This window comes from Somniosus microcephalus, chromosome 4, assembly GCF_052327205.1.
Source record: "Somniosus microcephalus isolate GS21.2 chromosome 4, FLI_Smic_1.0, whole genome shotgun sequence".
NCBI lineage: Eukaryota > Metazoa > Chordata > Chondrichthyes > Squaliformes > Somniosidae > Somniosus > Somniosus microcephalus.
In genome coordinates, this window is record NC_140990.1 from 20,160,844 (window position 1) to 20,178,149 (window position 17,306).

The window sequence follows — 17,306 nt, forward strand, 5'->3', positions numbered from 1 at the left end:
GAAAATACTGCAGATTCTCAGCAGGTCAGGCAGCATCTGTGAAGAGTGAAACAGGTCGATGACCTTTCGTCAGAACTGGAAAAAAGCAGGAAAGGATAGAGATATTTAAGCAAGTGTAGGGGCTGGGTAAGGAGGGAGGGGCTGAAACAACAAAAGGGAAGGTCTGTGATAGGGTAGAAGGCAGGAGAGGTTAACAGACATTAAGAGATATTCAAGGCAAAAGGAGATGGTAATGGAACAGGTTAAGAAACAAATGATGGCTCTAGATGAAGTGTAAATTGCACTCGCAGAATTAAAGACAGCTGCTATGTGGGAGAGAAGAAAAAAAGATACAGACAAAAAGTGTGGATAAAAAATGATATATATGATAGGGGCCGAGGTTATGATCTGAAATTGTTGAATTCTATGTTGAGTCTAGAAGGCAGTAAAGTGCCTAATCGAAAGAGGTGCTGTTCCTCGAGCTTACACTGAGCTTCCGTGGAACAATGCAAGAGGCCGAGGACAGTTAGGTCTGAGTGGGACTGGTGCGCAGAATTAAATTGACAGGCGACTGGAAGCTCGGGGCCCCCCTTACGAACTGAACGGAGGTGTTGCGCAAAGTGGTCAGGCTTTCTGCGTTTGGCCTCCCCAATATAGAGGAGACCGCATCGTGAGCAGCGAATACAGTATACTAAATTGCAGGAAGAACAAGTAAATCGCTGTTTCACCTGGAAGGGGTGTTTGGGGCCATGGACAGTGGGATGGGAGGAGGTATAAGGGCATGTGCTGCATCTCCTGCGCTTGCACGGGAAGGTGCCAGGTGAAGGGGAAGGGCTGTTGGGGGTGGATTTTAAACACGGGAATGTAACATTTCAGAATATCACTGGCACTTCTGGAGGACATGATTTGGGGAAAGTCTGATTGATAAAGAGAGACACAGAACAGGTAGTCAGGAAAGCCCCAGAGTGCATCTCACTCAACAACCGTTTTTCTGTGTTGTAAAACGGTGAAAGTGACGGTTCGTCTGCGGAGTGCAGCCACAGCCAAGTTCACAGCACTCTGGGTGGCTCAGCTGCACACGGATGGAGGAGTAAGAGTGGAAGGGCAATAGTAGATGGAGACTCAATAGTGAGGTGTGCAGGCTGGCGTTTCTGCGGCCGCAAACGTGACTCCAGGTTGGTAATTTGCCTCCCTGGTGCCAGGGTCAAGGATGTCACTGTGAGGCTGCAGCAGATTCTGAAGGGGGAGGGCGAACAGTCAGAGCTCGTGTTTCACATTGGTACCAACGACATAGGTAGAAAGAGGGATGAGGTCCTGCAACAAGAATTTACGGAGCTAGGGAGCAGATTAAAAAGCAGGACCTCAAATGTTGTAATCTCTGAATTACTCCCGGTGACACGTGCTAGTGAGTATAGGAATAGGAGGATTGAGCAGATGAACGCGTGGCTAAAGTGTTGGTGCAGGAGGGAGGGCTTTAGTTTCCTGGATCACTGCGTCCCTTTCTGGAATGTGGGACCTGTACAAGTCGGACGAGTTGCACCTGAACCGGAGCGGGGCCAACATCCTTGCGGGGAGGATTGCTAGTGCTTTTGCGGGGGTGTTAAACTAAGTTGGCAGGGGGATGGGCTACGGAATGGAGCTATAGTAGGTGTGATATACAGCCAAATACAGAGGAAAAACAAGTCAGTCTGGAAGGCAGAACAAATATATCACAGGGCAAGGAAGTATGGCGAGGCTGGATGGCATTTATTTTAATGCAACCAGTCTTATGAATAAGGCAGATGAATTGAAGATGTTGATGTACACATGGGAGTATGATATTGTTGCTATCACAGAGACATGGTTGATGGAGGGGCAGGACTGGCAGCTCAATATTCCGGGGTACAGAGTCTTCAGGCGAGACAGAGAGGGGTGTAAAAGAGGAGGGGGTGTCGTAATATTAAACAAGGAGTCAAATACTGCAGTAAGGAGGGATGATATCTTAGCAGGTTCCTCTAATGAGGCCAAATGGGTACAACTTAAAAACAAAAACGGGGCAAGCAATTTGCTGGGAGTGTACTGTAGTCCCCCAAACAGTCAGGGAGAGATAGCAGAGCGGATATGTAGGCAAATCTCAGAGAAGTGTAGGAATAATAGGGTAATAAAAGTAGGGGATTTCAACTTCCCCAATATTAACTGGGATAGTCAGAGTGTGAAAGGCTTAGTGGGAGCAGAATTCTTAAAGTGCATCCAGGAGAGCTTTTTGAGCCAGCATGTAGAAAGTCCTACAAGAGGGGGGGGCGGTGGTACTGGACCTAATTCTAGGGAATGTAGCCGGGCAAGTGGTAGAAGTGTCATGAGGCGAGTTTTTTGGTGACAGTGACCATAATTCGGTGAGATTTAAGGTAGTCATGGAAAAGGAAAAAGATGGACCGGAAATAAAGGTTCTAAATTGGGGGAAGGCCGATTTTAATAAGATAAGCCAGGATCTGGCTAAAGTGGACTGGGATCAGCTACTTGTAGCAAAATCCACATCAGAGCAGTGGGAGCCATTCTGAAAAGAAATAGAGAGAATACAGCACCAACATGCTCCCGTAATATTAAAGGGTTGGACAAACAATTCCAGGGATCCCTGGATGTCAAGGGATATACAAGAATGGATTAGGTAAAAAAGGGAAGCTTTTGGCAGATACAAAGGACTAAAAACAGTGGAAGCCCTAGAGCAGTATAAGAAGTGCAGGGGGATATATAAAAATGAACTTAGGTGAGCGAAGAGGGGTCATGAAAAAACACTGGCGCGCAAAATAAAGGAAAATCCCAAGGTGTTTTATAATTATATTAAGGGCATGAGGATAACCAGGGAAAGTGTAGGGCACATTGGCACCAAAATGGCAATGTGTGTGTAGAGCCTGAAGATGTATGTGAGGTTTTAAATGAATATTTTGCAATAACAACAGAAAATGCTAGAAATACTCAGAAGGCCAGCCAGCATCTTTGGACAGAGAAACAGAGTTAACGTTTCAGGTCTGGGACCCTTCATCAGAACTGGAAAAAGCTGGAAATGTAAGAGGTATTAAGCGGGTGCAGAGGCAGGGGGCTGGGGTTAGGAGGGGAGGAAGGAATTGAGAGAACATACTGTGAAAATGTTGCAAATGGGAATGGTAAAATCATACAGCATGAAAAATGGGTGCATGGATTATTATCTGGAATTTTTGACCTCGATATTGAGTCCAGAAGGCTGTAAAGTGCCTAATCGAAAGATGAGGTGCTGTTCCTCGAGCTTACGTTGAGCTTCATTTGAACAATGTAATAGGCCGAGAACAGAGCGATCAGAGTGGGAGTGAAGCGGAGAATTAAAGTGAGAGGTGACCAGAAGCTCAGGGTCACACTTACGGACTGAACGGAGGTGTTCCACAAAGCGGTCATCCAATCTGCGTTTGGTTTCCCCAATGGAGAGGAGACCACATCGTGAGCAGCGAATACATTATATTAAATTGCAACAAGTACAAGTAAATCGCTGTTTCACCTGGAAGGGGTGTTTGGGGCCCTGGACAGTGGGAAGAGAGGAGGTAAAAGGGCATGTGTTGCATCTTCTGTGCTTGCACGGGAAGATGCCAGGTGAAGGAGAAGGGCTGTTAGGGTTGATTGAGCAGTGGGCCAAGTTGTCGGGGATGAAGCAGTCCCTTCGGAATGCTGAAGGGTGAGGTGGTGGGATCACGCTGGAGGTGGTGTAAATGGCAGAGGATGATCCGTTGAATGTAGAGGCTGGTGTGGTGAAAGGTTAGGAGAAGGGGAACGCTATCGTGGTTCTGGGAGGGAGGGGAAGGGGTGAGAGCAGAAGTGATGGAAATGGAATTGACATGGTCAAGGGCCATGTCAACCATAGTAGAGGGGGATCCTCCGTTGAGGAAAAAGGAAGACATGTCGGAAGCACTGCTATGGAAGGTGGCATCGTCAGAACAGATGCGATGGAGATGGAGAAACTGGAAGAATGGAATAGAGTTCTTACAGGAGGCGGGGTGGTAGGAAGTGTAGTCCAGGTAGCTGTGGGGGTCAGTGGGCTTGTAGTGGATGTTTGTTGAAAGCCGATCGCCAGAAATGGAGATGGAGAAGTCAAGGAAGGAAGGGAAGATTCAGAGATGGATCTTGTGAAGGTGAGGGAAGGGTGGAAATTCGAAGTAAAGTGAATGAACTTATCTAGTTCAGGGCGAGAGCAGGGAATGGCACCAATACAGTCATCGATGTACCGGAAAAAGAGTTGAGGGAGGGGACCTGAGTAGGACTGGAACAAAGAGTTTTCCAAATATCCCATGAACAGGCAGGCATAGCTAGCGCTCACGCGGGTTCCCATAACAATACTTTAAATTTGGAGGAAGTGAATGGAGTCAAAGGAGAAGTTGTTCCATGTGCGAACAAGTTCAGCCAGGCAGAGGAGGGTGTTGGTGGATGGGGACTGATTGGGCCACTGTTCAAGGAAGAAATGGAGCGCCCGAAGGCCGTCCTGGTGGTGGATGGAGGTGTAGAGGCATTGGACGTCAATAGTAAAACGGAGATTGTTCGGGCCAGGAAACTGGAATCTGTTAAAGTGACAGAGGGTGTCGGAAGAGTCGCAAATGTAGTTGGGAAGAAACTGGACAAGGTGAGAAAAAATAGAGTCGAGATAGGAAGATATAAGTTCCGTGGGGCAAGAATAGCCTGAAACGATGTGTCTACCAAGGCTGTCCTGTTTGTGGATCTTGGGAAGGAGGTAGAAGCGGGCTGTGCGGGGTTGGGTGAATGTGAGTTTGTCGGCCCTGGAGGGAAGAATATTTTGCATCTGTGTTCACTGTGGAGAAGGACGATGTAGGCATAGAATCAGGCAGGGAGATTTTGATATACTTGACCAAATATTTATTGAGATGGAGGAGTTACAAGCGGTTTTAGCGGGCTTAAAAGTGGATTAATCCCCAGGCCCAGACGAGCTGCATCCCAGGCTGCTGTGTGAGGCAAGGGAGGAGGTAACAGGGGCTCTGACACAAACATTCAGAACCTCTCTGGCCACTGGCGAGGTTCCAGAGGATTGGAGGATAGCTAATGTCATGAAGGGTAGTAGGGATAAACTAGGGAACTACAAGCCAGTGAGCCTAACATCAGTGGTAGGGGTATGATTGGAAAAAAATCTGAGGGACAGAATCAGTCTCCACTTGGGGAGGCAAGAATTAATCAACGATATTCAGCCTGTCTTTCTCAGGGGGAGATCATGTCTAACCAATTTGATTGAATGTTTCGAGGGGGTGACTAGGTGTGTGGATGTGGGTAGTGCAGTTATAGAGTCATAGAGTAATACAGCACAGAAAGAAGCCCTTCGGCCCATCAAGACCGCGCCGGCCATCAAGCCCTATCTATTCTAATCCCATTTTCCAGCACTTGGTCCGTAGCCTTGTATGCTATGCCATTTCAAGTGCTCATCTAAATGCTTCTTGAATGTTGTGTGGGTTCCTCCCACAACCACCATTTCAGGCAGTGCGTTCCAGATTCAAACCACTCTCTGGGTGAAAAAGTTTTTCCTCTAATCCCCTCTAATCCTCCTGCCTCTTACCTTGAAACTATGCCCCCTGCTTATTGACACCCCTGCTAAGGGGAAATATTCCTTTCTATCAACCCTATTTATCCCCCTCATAATTTTGTACACCTCTATATGGTCACCCCTCAGCCTTCTCTGCTCTAAGGAAAACAACCCCAGCATCTCAAGACTCTCTTCATAGCTGAAGCGCTCCAGCCCTGGTAACATCCTGGAGAATCTCCTCTGCACCCTCTCTAATGCAATCACATATATCCTATAGTGTGGTGACCAGAACTGCACACAATATTCCAGCTGTGGCCTAACTAGCGGTTTGTACAGCTCCATCATAACCTCCCTGCTCTTATATTCTATGCCTCGGCTAATGAAGGCAAGTATCCCATATGCCTTTTTAACCAACTTATCTACCTGTCCTGCTGCCTTCAGGGATCTATGTACATGCACACCAAGGTCCCTCTGATCCTCTGTACTTCCTAGGGTCCTATCATTCATTGTGTATACCCTTGCCTTGTTAGTTCTCCCAAAATGTATCGCCATACATTTTTCAGGGTTAAATTCAATTTGCTACTGTTCTGTCCATCTAAACAACCCGTCTCTAGCTTCCTGTAGCCTGTTATGATAGAGAGAAACAGCAACAGAAGCAGAGGGATAAAGGTGTGACTGAGTACAGTGATACAGAGAGACACCAACAGAGGGAGATACATAAAGTTGCGGCTGAGTAGAGTGATACAGAGAGACAGCAACAGAGGGAGAGAGAAAAATGTGCGACTGAGTACTGAGAGTGATACAGTCAGGTTCCAAGAGAGGGAGATAGATAAAGTTGTGACTGAGCACAGTGATACAGAGAGAGACCAGCAGAGGGTGCGAGAAAAAGGTTTACCCAAGTGCAGTGAAAGAGAGAGACACGAACAGAGGGAGAGAGTTAAAACTGTGACTGAACTCAGTGATACAGAAAGACACCAACAGAGGGAGAGAGATAAAGGTGCAACTGAGCACTGTGATACAGAGACACACCACCAAAGGGAGCGAGATAAAGGTGTGACTGAGTACAGTGATACAGAGAGGCACCAGCAGAGGGACAGAGATAAAGGTGTGACTGAGCACAGTGATACAGAGAGACACCAACAGAGGGAGATAGATAAAAGTGTGACTGAGTACTGTGACACAGAGACACCTACAGAGGGAGAGAGATAAAGGTGTGTTTGAGTACAATCAGTGATACAGAGACATCAACAGGTGGAGAGAGATAAAGTTGTGTTTGAGTACAATCAGTGATACAGAGAGACATCAACAGATGGAGAGAGATAGAGGTGTGACTGAGTACAGTGATACAGAGAGACACCAACAGAGGGAGAGAGATAAAGGTGTGACTGAGCACAGTGATACAGAGAGACACCAACAGAGGGAGAGAGATAAAGGTGTGATCAGTATAATCACTGATACCAAGAGACATCAAGAGATGGAGAGAGACAAAAGTGTGTTTGAGTATAATCAGTGATACAGAGAGGCATCAACAGATGGAGATAGATCAAGGTGTGTCTGAGTACAATCTGCGATACAGAGAGACATCAGCAGTTGGGGAGAGATAAAATTGTGACTGAGCATAGTGATATAGAGAGACACCAACAGAGGGGGAGAGAAAACGCTGTGACTGAGCACAGTGATACAGAGAGACACCAACAGAGGAAGTGAGATAAAGGTGTGACTGAGCACAGTGAAACAGAGATACACCAACAGAGGGGGAGAGAAAAAACTGTGACTGAGCACAGCGATACAGAGAGACTCCAACAGAGGGAGAGAGATAAAGGTGTGACTGACCACAGTGATATATAGAGACACCAACAGAGGGTGGGGGGGGGAATTCTGTGACTGAGCACAGTGATGCAGAGAGACACCAACAGAGGGAGTGAGATAAAGGTGTGACTGAGCACAGTGACACCGAGGGATACCAACAGAGGGAGATAGAAAAATGTGTGACTGAGCACAGTGATACAGAGAAACACCAACAGAGGGAGAGAGCTAAAGGTGTCACTGAGTACAGTGATACAGAGGGACACCAACAGAAGGAGAGATATGAACGTGTAACTGTGTACAGTGAGTGATACGGAGAAACAGCAACAGAGGGAGAGAGATAAAGGTGTGATTGAGTCCAATGATACAGAGAGACACCAACAAAGGGAGAGAGATAAAGGTGTGACTGAGTACAGTGAAACAGAGAGACACCAACAGTGGGAGAAAGATAAAGGTGTGACTGAGCACCGTGATAAAGAAACCCCAATAGAGGGAGCGAGATAAAGTTGTGACTGAGCACAGTGATACAGAGATATACCAACAGAGGGAGAATGATAAAGGTGTGACTGAGTAGAGTGATACAGAGAGACACCAACAGAGGGAGAGAGATAACGGTGTGACGGTGCACAGTAATACAGAGAGGCACCAACAGAGGGAGCTTTTACAAAGAGTGAGAAACACTGAATGTGGGCGGCTCTGTGAGATCTCAGAGACAGTGTGAGCTGCTGTCAGTGAGAAAGATTGAGTGTGTGCTGCCCCGTCTGGGTAAATCCCGAGACGCAGTGTGTTGCATTATATCGACAGGAGAAAGCCTTCTGAGTTGGACATGAAGCGAGAGTTTGTCTCCTTGTTAATTCTCCTGAATATAATAGCCTTGTTCTAGTTCTAACCTTACCTCTGTGCACAATTCTTTCAGCCTCGTTTTCATCTGATCCGTTAATCGTCCGGATTTAGAGAATTTGCCTGCTGATTTACGCTCTGATCTGCACGGATGTGACGGGTGAAAATGAAGTGATTCAGCTCCCGCGGCGGGTGGGTGTTAGTGAAGAAGGAATTGTATTCATCAACTGCTCCGCTACCGCGGCGTTTGGCGTCCTGCACTGGTGCAGACAGCACCCGAATCAGACCCTCCAACACCTGGCAATGGCCACAAGTGGGACCGATCAAGACGGGATGGTCACTGCTTCAATCTCGGGAGGCAATAAACTCAGTGCCCTGACTGTGAGAGACGCGCGAGTGACAGACAGCGCCACCTATCTCTGCGCCGTCAGCCCAAAGTGTAACAAACAGGAGGAGAGTCCGCACAGAAACCTGCACCGAGGGGGAGCGCCGCTCTGCTGCGTTTGGAGTAACGGGATTGGGAGTGGCCGGTTTAATACTCGGGTGGTTGAAGGAATGAGCAGGGAACTGTTAGGAAAAAGAGAAGAGCATGCTTTAAAGGAAATCTGAAATGAAGAGAGTTGGGACCATAGACAGAGGAAAAGAAAGAGAAAGCAGGAAAAAAAGAACGAGAGAGAGAAAGAGAAATATAGAAACAGTGTAATAATGAATGTAGAGGACAGCAGATTAGGCAAGGAGGGGAAGAGAAATGAAAGAAAGTGAGAAATAATGAGTGAGAAACACAAGGCTAAAAGGTAAGATAACGCCCTAAAGAAAGAGATGCAGAAATAAAATAAAATGCCCTTTCCTATAAGCTCACTCCTATTTCCACACCCCTATTTACAAAGATGAATTGTCTGGAACCCCTCTCCCAATAACAGGCCGCTGGAAACGGTGCCATGGATGAACTTACACGTTACTCTGCCCATTACCCTGATAGTGTAAATTTCTCAGGGTCACCGCCAGAGGGCGCGGTTATCAACTGCAAATGATAAAGACAAAACTTGGTGTAACAATGCCCGCCACAGCCCCGCCTGTAGCTTCCGTTTTCTGTTCTCGCTCTGACCCGCCTTGCCTGCCCTGTGTTATTGGTGAGATTTCTGCCGGTGTTCCTTGTTTGGCATTGGTTGGAATAGTATTGCAATAGGGCATGGATCTATCTTTCTTCTCCGACAGAGGGTTTCCACGACTGTAGAATTACAGATTCAGGGACTATCATGCGGAACCATCTCGCACTGCACCTGATCATTTTATCACTCCTCAGTAAGTATTTCCTCCCCAGTAAAAATCTATTCACCCACTGACTGATGTTTCCCACATGTTATTATTGGTTAAATGATGATGAGCATTGTGATTAAGATGTTGACTATTACTATTATTTTATTTTCGAATGGAGCCTCCAAGACACAGTGGAACAGCCGGATCCTGAAATGGCGGTTGAAGAGGAAAGTAATGGCACACTAAACTGCATCTTGAAAACAAGCTATTCTACCCTTTCTGATTTCTGGTATAGTCAGGACCCCGGGCAGTCTCCACAGTACATGTTTTATCTCTATGCAGGGATAATAATCCTGAACCCTGACTTCACTGACCGATTCTCTTCTACGCTCAATCAAACTACCTAGATTACCAAACTAACGATCAGCAAGGCCCTGATCTCCGACACCGCCGTGTATTATGCCCCAGGAGCCCTACACTGCTTCAGAGATATAGCGGATCCCGCACAAAAACCCACACTGAGAGTTTCAGATAGTGCTCACCAGAGGGCGCTCTCACACCAATAAACAGAATTAAGAATTCAGCCTCCACTGCGAGAGTCGCAGGGAGATTCTTAAAAGGGCAAACACAACACAATTCTCAACAACAGCGGGTGTGGCCCACTAAATCCATTTGTGGCGCCTTAACTCCCCTTTTGTCTTTTGATGCACCTGCGGTGCCTGCCTGCAATAGTGTGCAGCCCTTTATACATCTCCCCGAAACACAAAGTTCCCCCAAAGTCCATTGAACTTCAGAATGTCCCTCTAATGCTGGAATGATTTCTGTCACCATTAACAATCGCTGAGTTTCCCGGTTACAATGATCAGAGAAGGGGTTCGTTCTCACACATGGCCTCTAACCAATCCCCTACACGAAGATTGACTTTAGCCCAGCTCGGGGTGTTTCCATTCACTGGCAGCCAGCTCACTACCTACCGGTCTCACAGTACCACTGGGGACACCAGGAAGTGAGGTGAGAGCATCCCGAGATACGACAGCAGATTATTGAGGGCGGGGATTAGAACGGGTGTGTTTAAATATCCTACCCCACTTTTACAGATCGGGCTGCGACAATGCGGCTACTCAGCATCTGGGCTATGTGGGGGGCATTTCTGAAAGGTAATTGTGGACCAAACTCATTTAACCTTTTCCCTCTTTTCGAAACATGTTTTGAATCTGAATTTTAAGCACCCGCCGGTCTGATCTTTTGCTGTTTGAACATGTTTTTCAGATCTGAGTCTTGGAGATTCTGTCACTCAGCCGCCGTCCTCAGGAGTTAAGACAGAAAGTGAAGCGGTGACTTTAAACTGTAGCTATGATACTACAGTGAGCTATTATTATTTACACTGGTACCGGCAACACCCAGACACACAGACCGAGTTTATACTGAGCAAATTCTCGGACGGTGCTGAAGATAAAGCAGAATTTGCTAAAACCCGTTTCTCTGTAGCGCTCAACACCTCGACTAAATTCACCAGTTTAACCATCTCCGGGCTGCAGCTGACTGACGCTGCCGTGTATTGCTGCGCCTTCTCTCTGGCGCTCACAGTGATGGAAAGCAGTCTCACCCTGTACAAAAACTGCCATTGGACTGTAGGGCGGAGCTCCTGTCTGTTGGGGTTGTGTGGAATCGCGGGCAGATGCAGCCACAATGTGCAGCGCGCTGTCAGGCGCTCAAACACACACCGAGAGGAAACCAAATTAACCTCGGATCAAACTGTCACCCAACTGATTCCAGGAGCGGCCGAGAAAACAAACTGCATAATCCAATCGGCCCGAAAGATCGATCACTGAATGAATCGATCGGTTAAGCTGTCCTTTCTGCTTCTGATCAGCTGACTTCCCTTAAAGTTATGGATCGATGTTCCGATCAGCCCCGAGAAAGAGGTTTGCTGACAGCGTCAGCAACCTCCTGCTGGTCGATCCGTTAATAGGACAGGATCTGTTTCCCATGTTCCTCCTGTGTTTGTTATTTCATCCCGTGTATTCCTTGAAAACCGGATATTTAATGAGTTCTGGTGCTGGGGCAATTCTCTAACATTACTTTCTTGTAGTTCCACGGAAAGATAGATGCAACTTTCCAAACTTGGAAACAGAGGAGTTGGAAACACACAACCGAATGGTAGAGGACATGAAAGAGAAAAGTAGTTGAATGATTCTGCAGACCTGCGGGGGAAATAGAGATTTCCGAGCTCTTTTAGTGTTCTTGTTGCTTGTGGTCTCTGGCCGCCTCAGTTAACTTCCGTGCATTAGATTAACTGGGATAAATCTGACCAAGTTCTATTAGTCTATGAGGAGCGCTCGGTCCGTGTGGCAGGAGCCCCTCAGGAGGCTGGTCTAAATTGGATAAAGTGTTTCAGTTGCATTACACCCTGTCAATGATTGAAGGACAGAAATTCCCACAATGCTAAGCGGCACACAAATGCCCCGGTGTGGATCTCGGCCGCGTTGCACTTTGGGAGCACTTTCCGCACATGCGCAACTCGCCACTGGTTTTAATCATCGCTGTCTGCATCTTTATGACTGCAGCAAATTCTCTTAATTTTATTAAGAAAGTGAGATGGCTTCTTTGGTGGAAATTGAAATCATATTTTATTTCAACCGTGCTGTTTTACTAAAATATAAACATAGTTGCACGTGACGAGACGTCACAGAAACACGGGCAACAGTAGTGGCCCAATCACGGCCGACAGTAAGTCATTCAAACATGGCCGACGGCACGTCCCAAAAACATGGCCGGCTGTACATCACAGAAACATGGCCGCCGCACGTCACAGCAGAATGGCCGACTGTACGTCACGTAAACGCATGTGAAATGTGGACGGTTTCATGCGCTCTGCGCTCATTGTGGCAAGTTTCAACCCGGCGTAAGAGCGGCGCAGCTGCGCAGCCGCCCACTGGAAACTCAGGTGAAGCTGATCCTCGTACTCCACCATTAGAGGCGGTTGCGTGCTATTTTTACTGCTGAGATTCCCTTCTTCTTTTCCAGCTTCTTCCTAAATAAATTTACACATTCCCATAAGAAATTCCTCAGAATTTGTATAATGGTTTTGTTCCTTCCGCCCATAGTTCCTCCTGATCTCTTGTCCCTCTTGTGGTTTACTCTGAGAAACTCCTATCGGTGAACTTCACTGGGTAAATGTATGTTGTTGTGTACGAAATTATGAATCCTTTTTTAAGAAAATCTCAGCGTCTTGCAGTAGGTGGCGCCATTGATCTTATTGAAACATGAAACATGCAGAGGCCGATATTGCTGAGTACCTAGGGCACTGTGTAACCTATCATGTCAATTAATTTTATTATCAATATTAATCATGCTCAGATTGCGTCTCAGTCCAATTTCCAGAGATCATCTATCCGGAGGAATAATCTCTAGGAGAAATATTGATTCAAATTAATTCAGCCACACTTCAGGATGGATGTCAGCTCCTTGGATAAGGTACAGGGGAGATTTTATAGAATTGTACAAGTGATGGGGGACTTCAGTTATGCGGAGACTAGAGAACTTGTGATTGTTCGACTTAGAGCAGTGAAGATTAAAGGGAGATCTAATAGAGGTGTTCAAAATAATGAAGGGTTGTGATAGACTTGACAGTGAGATAAAGGCCCGTATTTTCCGTTCGGAGGCTTCTTGCGTGCAGAGGTCTCCGATCTGGAAAAAATCTACGCCCTTACCTGAGGGCTCCAGAGGTCCGGCCACTTCCGCTCCTGGGCTTCTGTTCTACGAAATGCGCAGGGCCCAGGTATCCCAGGGGCGCATGCGGTTCGCAAGCCTCCCTGGGATCACGTGGGCCATGGGGATCCAATGAAAGAAGGGAATCTCCCTTCATACTTTTGACAGCTTAGACCTATCAAAAGTATGAATGGAGATTACTCCAAAAACACATCAAAACATTAAATAACTTTAAAAACAAATCACGTTTTTAAAATTAGTTACAATTACATTAAATTAAATATTTTAAACAAAAATTAATTTTTTTCAATAAAAAACGTTTGCAGTGCTAAAAATAAACTTCCCTTTTTAAAAAAGTATTTTACAATTATAAATGAGTGAAAAAAATATTTTTCACCTTTTAAGCTCTTATACTGGTAAAAGCAGGCCTTTCGCCTGCTTTTAACAGGCGTAAGATTTTTAAGGGATTTCAGCGGGCGGAGGTTCTGCAGAAAGAGGAACTCTCCACCCGCAGAGGCCCTTCTTCAGGGCAGGCGTGCGATCTGCCAAGAAGATTCTTGACAGATCGGAAGTGCTGGTTTTCAGCGCATGCGCTTCCATTGTTTGAAACCGGCACTTGCGAGGTCCCGACGGGTGTCCCTACAGGAGGGGCCGTAATCTGAGGACACAGATTTAAGCTAATTTGAAAAATAACCAGGGGGGTGATGAGATGTTTTAACGCAGCGTGTAATGATCTGGAATGCACTGCTTCAAGATTCAATATTAAATTCAAAAGGGAACTAGATAAATACTTGAAAAGGAAAGATTTACAAGGCTTTGGAGAAAGTGCAGGGGACTGGGACTGACTGAATAGCTGCTTCAAAGAGCCAGCATAGGCACGATGGGAGAAATGGCCTCCGTCTGTGCCATAAGACTCAAGATTCTATGAATTTAAATTGCACTAACCACAAGTTTTGTAATTGCACTCTTGAAGTTGCTATTTGTGACATTAATATATGTATGCTTAATGGATTACATAGTATTACACAGGCTACACGGGACAGAAACACGCCATTCGCCCCGAACAGTCCATGCCTTTGTATGTGCTCCACTCGAGCCTCATCCCGTCTTTCCTCATCTAAATCTATCAGCGTAACCCTCTATTCCCTTCTCCCTCATTTGTTTGCCCAGCCTCCCCTTAAATGCATCTATACTATTCGCTTCAACCACTCCCTGTGGTAGCAAGTTCCACATTCTCACCACTCTTTGGATAATGAGTTTTCTGCTGAATTCCCTATTGGATTTCTTGGTGACTATCTTATATTGATGGCCTGTAGTTAAGCTCTTCCCCACAAGTGGAAGCATTCTCTCTGTATCCACTCTCTCGAAACCGTTCTTAATTTTATAGACATCTACAAGGTCACCCCTCTGCCTTCTTTTTGGTAACGATATTAACCGGTATTATTTTAACACAGTGGATTCAAAATGGCAACAGAACCCATTTCGCATTTTACGAGCATCTTGGCTAAAGTGAATTGAATCTAGTTTCAGAATCAGTATCTTGTGGATTCCACTTCATCTTCAGAACCCAAGCTTATTAATGAGGCTTACAATCGGTGCAGTACTGAAAAGGCCCTATCTTCCAGGTAATATCATGAACCAATAACCTATTCCCACCGAACTTTGTCTGCTGAGCTGGACATTAAAGCTTACAGGGACCCACACTGTGTCCCGGTCAATATTCCTCCCTTCAAACAAGTTCAACAGAAATACATTAACAGGAATCGAGCCACTTTTGCTGATCTTTCTGCGCGCAGATCGGCCTCGTACATCTGCAATTAGTTGCACTTTAACTCCTTTGCGATATCCCGGAGAAGGTGATGAGGTGGTACATCAGTGTAAGCTGTTTCTTGACACATTAATATCAGAAACAGTTACAGGCATCCATTTTCACGTTAGGTGCAATGGTTATCTTTGGCCACATGGTGGCAGTAAAACCGAACAGTAGAAACTAAGGGATAGTTCGGTTTCGATAAGGCACTTCACAGCCTTCCGCACTACGTTCAACAATTTCAGATCATAACCACTGCTCCCATTTTTAAGGACAGCAGATGCTGGTAATAATTCTACTGCATCCATTTTCACCTCCTCTAGACTTATCTTTTATTTTTTTACTTGTCCTATTAACATCCTCCTTCTCGGAGCTGATCTGAAAATCGATCCACAATTTTAAAGGAAACAGCCGATCAGACGCAGAAAGAACAGTTTAACCGGTCGGTTGATCCTGTGATCGATCTTTCGGGCCGATTGGATTATGCAGTTTGTTTTCTCGGCCGCTCCTGGAAACAGTTGGGTGACAGTTTGATCCGAGGTTAATGTGGTTTCCTCTCGGTGTGTGTTTGAGCGCCTGACAGCGCGCTGCTCATTGTGGCTGCATCTGCCCGCGATTCCACACAACCCCAACAGACAGGAGCTCCGCCCTACAGTCCAATGGCAGTTTTTGTACATGGCTGAGACTGTTTTCCATCACTGTGAGTCCCAGGGCGCAGTAATATATGGCAGCGTCAGTCACCTGCAGCCCGGAGATGGTTAAACTGGTGAAGTTAGACGAGGTCTGGAGCTCAGCAGAGAAACGGATTCCAAAACCTTCTCCTTTCCGTTCTTCTGTATACAAGGCCCGTCTCCTGATTACAAACTGGAGCCCCTTCTCTGGTTGCCGCCGGTACCAATATAAATAATAGTCGTTGGCTGCGGTACTATAGGTACATCTTATAGTCACCGCTTCACCTTCTCTCCTGCTCTCTGAAGACTGGGACTGAGTAACAGAATCTCCATCACTCTGACCTGTAACATGTTTTGAAGAACAAGATAAGACCGAGTATTAATAGGTGTCAATTAAATAATATTACCACTTTACTTTGAACACGACATGATTGGATTCATCCTTACCGACAATAAACACCCCAAACACACACCAGGCGCTGAATATCCACATGGCCGCTGCCGAGCCCGAACTTGTCGGTCCGGTTAAAAGTCCAATCGCGAACCGGAATAGACCCCGTCAGAGGCTCCTATTGGTTCAACGTCACTTCCTGGTCTCATTGTTCCGCTCCAAGACGGAATCTCCAATTCACCCGCCATATCCTGAAAGGAGATTCAAATGATGGTCCTGGGTCACTTGAAGCCCTTTGAGTCACAGCTTGATACTTCAACGTGGAATCAGTCACTCAGTGGGAGCCTCTGATGTGAGGAAAGCTTTAAGTTTGCTGAGGTTTGGGGCTTTATTTAATGGGCCCAAATCTGTCACACTGAGTGTTGGTTCTTTGCCGGTGTGTTACGGCTCAGCGAGAACTTGAACTTTATTGTCAGGTACATTTCGTGGTTACAGTGAGCTTTCCGCTGTGTGCGATAGATTTCCTCTGGCCGCTATTTCTAACGAACTGGTGAAGGCAATCTAAAAGAATAAGCTTACGGTTTCGTTAAAACAGCTTTCCGTCGAGATTTCCACAAAGAGACCAGAGGAAGCCTTTCTCTTGTGTGTCCCCAACAGATGGTTAATCAAACCCGATCACTCGTCAACCAGCTCAGTCTCAGTGAGAGTGAGTGAAATATACTGAACGTGTTCATCTATATTAAAACCGATATATTGTCACTTCAGGTTAATAACTTACCGTCATCAGACGACTTTATTGGCAATTTCTCGGAGGGATATGAGCACCTTCACCTGCTCAATATCTGCTGAACCCGTTAGATTACCATCAGACTGAAACTAACAGACGGCGCCATTCCACTATGCTGAAATGAATCACATGGATAGCGTGGTTAGTGCCACGGGGGAACCACCTCATGCGGGTTTCAGTCCTGTCTCCATGAGTATGTCCTTCATTCCTGATTTCAATCTATAAGGTATTATTTTTCAAACGGTAGCTTTACAAAACTACCAAACACTTCACTCTCAGTTGCTTTAAGATTTGCAGCGTAAGGAAATGATTCATAGCGCGCGCTGGGAAGAGATTGTGACGATGCATAACAGCCGGAAAAGAGGGAGGGGGAATCTTTGTTGAACCCCACGAACACAAATACAGGCATAAACAGGTGTCACATATTGCAATTTAACGCAGAGAAGTGTGAAGTGATGCATTTTGGAAGGAAGCACGAGGAGAGGCAAATTAAAGTAATTGGTACAATTTTAAAGCGGGTGCGGGAACAG

The 17,306-nt window shown here is 46.1% G+C and overlaps 1 pseudogene; it reads right to left on the reverse strand.

The window, feature by feature from the left end:
• Nucleotides 1-10,268: 10,268 nt before the first annotated feature.
• On the reverse strand, nucleotides 10,269-16,091 carry LOC147118369 (uncharacterized; annotated as a pseudogene).
• Nucleotides 16,092-17,306: the final 1,215 nt, after the last annotated feature.